At 33.0% G+C, this 5,272-nt stretch overlaps 1 protein-coding gene across 5 annotated transcripts in view; it reads right to left on the reverse strand.

Moving 5' to 3' along the window:
- LOC113228840 (protein kinase C and casein kinase substrate in neurons protein 2) overlaps window positions 1-3,994 on the reverse strand; it is a 193,779-nt gene extending 189,785 nt beyond the window's left edge. For all 5 annotated transcript variants that reach the window (XM_026462253.1, XM_026462255.1, XM_026462254.1 and 2 more), the window contains exon 1: window positions 3,743-3,994. The gene's annotated coding sequence lies outside the window, so the exon portion shown is untranslated. The remainder of the gene's footprint in view (window positions 1-3,742) is intronic.
- Between the last annotated feature and the right edge of the window lie 1,278 nt (window positions 3,995-5,272).

Consider the following 5,272-nt stretch of genomic DNA (forward strand, 5'->3'; position numbering starts at 1 on the left):
ATTAACGTTGTGAGTGATGATATTGTAAGATAACCAATTAGGCGTACGATTAAATTTATAGAAATAAAAATTCATTTGTTATTCAGTCAGATAAGCAGAAATATAAAAATTTTCATAAGAAATGAAACTATTCATCCGGATTTAAATCGCATATATTTGTTTTTTTAAACAAACCAAATGTTTCAGGCCCTTTACAGGTCCCAATATCAGTCAACCGTGACCACGGGATCTGTAAAAGGTCTGAAACGTTTGGTTTGTTTGAAAAAACAAATATACGCGATTTAAAATACAGATAAATAGTTTCATTTTGTATGTGTAACTATCGCGAAAACCTAAAATTCAACATAAAAATTTTTATTAAAAAACATAGTAGTAGGTAGAGCAACCTGTGCATGTTAGTATGTTAATCAAATAATAACAATGTGCCTAATAAATTTGTGCTACTAGTATCAGAGCAAAATAATCCAACCTGAGCACTATCTAGAGCACTCAGATAAGAACCTATTGAGAAAAGATCACTTGTCTAATTTGTCTTTCTGGGAATCGAATCCCCATTCAGAGCCTATAGTGCAAACCATTGGGCTACCCTCGTCAGTATGAAATAAGTAAATCATAAAAATAAACTAGATGGCAGCCCTGTGATTGTCTTTTGACACCTAAACTCCAGCTGGGCGAGTTCCAAACACAGGCACTTCATGGATTAATATAAGCTCTAAAGCTGTAGTGGTTTTGTATGATACACAAAAATTTAATTACGGGCAGATTTATAAATAGTAGTTTAGGTATTTGGAATGGTAAAAGTAACACTCTGTCTTTACTAAATAAATAAATAACGCACACACTCAACATAGCCCCTCACTAGGGAAACCCTGTATCGCGGGTGCCATGGACACACATGGACAACCACAAATTACACCCAAACTAACGAGAGAAGTAATTGTAGGCCATACAACTATTTCTCCCGGCCCGAGAATCCAACCTGGGACCTCTGCGTGACAGTCCAGCATGGTAACCGTTCGGCCGCGGAGGCAGTTACTGTTATGTGACAATATTGCTAACTGAAGTTTAAACTTAGTTGTGTATATTGACTCATCCATAGACCAAAGATTTATGTACAAGGCTACTTGTTCTCAGGACATAGTACATTTTGTTCATTCTTCTTCGCTGTGGATGTCAGGTCGAACATTGTTCGATTTTACATTCCCGAAATGAAATAAGATATATAAATTCTCAAAACACCTTTACATAGGCCTTAGTTTGAATAACAAAATTATTCTCCCAACATACTTATTCTCTTTTCGCTATATAATCACATTGGACTTTGTTCTTTGGATGAGTCAATATTAGGGTTTTGCTACGTTTTGGAACTGTGGAGATAATTTATATACATTTTTTTTTTAAATGACTACCATAATCCTTACCTCTTTATTATATTTATATATTTTTGTGAAAATACTCCACTAATTTGTTATTATTGTTTTATACAAAACAACATGAAAGAAAATTGCTTCAATCTGATTGGTCACAAATCATTGTTTGTATGCCTAATTGGGGCTGCATTTCTTCATGTGTGTTCGGTCTTTGTACCAATAATAAACAAACTATTTATCTAAATTTATATTTCCAAGACCATATAGACCAGAGGAGACATCCTAAGCCACACAATACTAGACAACAAGTTATGATCCATTTATTGTTGCCTGTCAATTTAAAAGTAAAATTAGAATAAAGAAAACACAATGACATTTGCCGAATGTGCCCACACAGTCTATGCATACTAGTTGATCATCGTCAAACCATCTATATGTCCTACTAGACAATGGGCACGGGTCTCTTCTCGAGCGAGGGTTTAGCGCATAGTCAGCCATGCTGGCCCAATGCGGGTAGGGGATTTAACACATTTTCCAAGTGTTGTGAGCCTTCTTCAATGTGCAAGCTTCATTAAAATTTCTCCTTCACTGAAAAGCTTAAGGTAAATTTCAAATTAAATTATGCACATTATTTATTCTGCAAAACTCAAGGTGCAAGCCCTGATTTGAACCCACAGCCTTGGATGAGGCAGTGGTTCAACCCGTTAGGCTACCACGGCTTTTTATGGCATACTGGTTAGTGGTTAATACCGAACATATATTGAAATGGTAGGTAATTGCCCGTTGCAGGCAGGCAAGTTGCTTGATAGTAATTACATTCAATTTGCTTTATGACTTAATTTTGGGGCTAAGGTTTTATAAGAGATTCATAGGTTTTTGTACCTATAAAGTGGGTTGTGGGCTCTGGATAAGGAGGTCCGGGTTCAATTCCCGGTAGGACCATTTTGGAAAATGCCCTTTTCTAAGTTGGTTCTGGTCTGGGTGTTGTGGGCAGTGCCCCAGAGTGAATTCTATTGCACTGGTACTCATAGTATAGGATATTCCCTAGTTTGTGACCAGGCAAATAGAGTAGTTCTCTAGCACATAGTTATTATTATTAAATTGCCATAAAAAATATAATTCTATCATATTACAAAACAAATAATAGAATTGACAATACCACAGTACTTAAGGAAATAAATAACACTTAGATGCATACATGCAAAAACAAGTATATGAAAAAAGCAATACACAAAAAAATCGAATTTAGCCATGTACATGTGTGTTTAGATGTTGTAGCCCTCCAATATTATATATATATATATATATGTATATATATGTATGTATATATATGTATGTATATATATACATATATACATATAAAACCCAATAAGTCACTTTTGTGACATTTAAAAAAAAAAAAAATTACATTTATAAATAACTTCTTTGTGGCCATGGCCTTTATCAACTATGTCAAGTCACCACCCAAAGATATAATAGTTCCTATTCAAGAAAATTTAAGAAATATAGTATGTTCAGTGTAAAAACCCAGCTGTTATATGATAAGGGAAATGCCAGAACATTATTGTACACATTTTGAAGTGACCTTCAAAAACCACATGTTTTGAATGATGTCACTAAGAAGTCATTCTAAGGTTATTGTTTTGATGTGGATTAAAAAAATCATTAAAAACATTATTCATGTATATGTATTGTGCTTTATAGTTTTGTTAAGTTTTTTGGAGGTTGTGATACAGCCTTATGGCTTGAATTTGTTTGTTGTATGTTGTATGTAAATTCTTTTAGTTTAACTTTAATTTTTACAAGAAATTGGTAATAGTAAATACATTCTTCTAATATTGCTATGTTGGTAAATGGACAACATAATAATAATTAGTATTTTTTATGAAGAATAAGTTGAAAGTTGTAAATAAATTTTCAGTGTTTGTAAATTAAAATTGTTCAATGAAAGAAAGTTCATGCCACAAAGTTTAAATAAGTAAAAATTGTTGTCTTATAAAAAACCGTTATTGGAGCTGCAAATTATACGCGAAAAAGCTGCCGCTCATATCAATAACTCAAATTTAAAAATAAAACCTGGTGCGAAAATAGACCACGAAACTTTAAGATTTGGGCAATGTAAAAAACTATTCAACCAATTTTTTTTTGTGTGTAGATATATAGGATATTCCATTATGAGACGCTTGCAGGTCTCATATGGTAATTTGAAGTGTACAATCTTATCAGATTCTGCGCAATCTTCTAATCCTCCGTTATCTCACAGCCCGGCTAAAAGAGCCAGTTACGCGCGTTGCTCGCTACCGTGACAAATATTTCTGCAGCAAACCGAAAAAACCACTAAAAGAAAACTTAAACCACCTAACAAAACTTACCTTTCGTCCACAACAGTACAATAAACACTGCAAAACTGTAATCCAATAGATTATTGACCACTGATCCTATTACGACGAAGGCACAACAAACATTCTTTTTATCCACACTTGAGAATTTAGCAATCACGCAAAAACACAAATTCACACAAATGTTATTCGAATTTACTCAACACACTTTTGTACACCGAATTAAGAGAAACTTGATTATTTCAACACAAAAATTCGGCAACGGTCATTTACAAATGAAACATCGGCCATCACTAAAATTTGTTGCCATAAAATCGAAAGTCACGTTATTATGCGTACGTCAGTGAATGTTGCCATTTATTTCTTTTAAATTCCTTAAAAATTATAGTAGAAACTCGACAACCGCTGTTTCTTTAACATTTACCCAAAATATAAATTAATTTAATAACATAGTACATCCTTGTAGAAGCCGGAAAGTAAGGAATTACTGGTCGAGTATGAGTTACAAAGACGAGCGCCAACGAGGCCTTGTACTAATACGAGTCAATCAATCCCTGTTCCCGCCGAGACTTGTATATAATTTTTCTCAAACAATGTGAGGAAATAATAAAAGAGAGGAAGATGTAAATACATGGGTACGACACTGATGATTAATTAACGTTAAAATTTATACAACTCATTGCTAAATGCTAATTCGTTGCAAATGTTATTGTCTTTCCAGGAACATTAATAGTAGTCTGCTGCACTTCTGATGATGTGTTTTAATGTGTATCTGTCACTGTTTTTTCGTTATTGCTTTTCTCACTAGCACTCATTTTCGCGACCAAAATCTAAAAAACACGAAAAAACAAAAGAATACCAAAACACTTTAATGTAAGTGTTACCGCCATTTTCTTTTTTTAAGTAAGCGGTTTAAGTAGGTATTTTTAATTCTCGCAACTATGAAACCTAGGCTATATGACTTTTTCTTTTGCCTGTTTACATAGTTCATTATTAGTAGATAGATTTAAAAGTTTAGAGAAGTGGACAGTAATAGATTTTCGTATTTACTTTGCAAGCCTTGGCCGGAAAGAAGTCGCACGGTCCATAAATGACAAACTTACCATGTTCGTGTTTTGAAAGTAATGCAAACATTTCCGAGCATGTTTGAGAAAAATATTTTTATATACATTTATTCAGTTATATTATACACTGTAAGCACGCCTTTTCTAAACGACTTGCAGATTTTTAGCGCAAAAGACAATAACATTTGACAATACAAGATTAATACGAGAATGAAGCACTTAAATAGGAACATAAATTTTTGACATATGCTAATGTGCTATCCTACAATTTTTATGAATAAAACTAAGTCCTAGTTTATTATTTAATTTGTAATTTAAAAAATTTCGTACGCTCGAATGCTTTGGCACGAATTATTTAGAAAGATATTATTTACAAATTACTATTTAAAACATCATTTTCGCATGTAACGAATTTATCGAGGTCAGTTTCCTTAGTTATTGGATAAACGTCCTAAACTAGCAACATTACAAACGTCAAATATATATAATGTTGATATTT

The sequence above is a fragment of the Hyposmocoma kahamanoa genome, unplaced genomic scaffold, assembly GCF_003589595.1.
Source record: "Hyposmocoma kahamanoa isolate Upper Pololo Valley unplaced genomic scaffold, ASM358959v1 244, whole genome shotgun sequence".
Taxonomy (NCBI): domain Eukaryota; kingdom Metazoa; phylum Arthropoda; class Insecta; order Lepidoptera; family Cosmopterigidae; genus Hyposmocoma; species Hyposmocoma kahamanoa.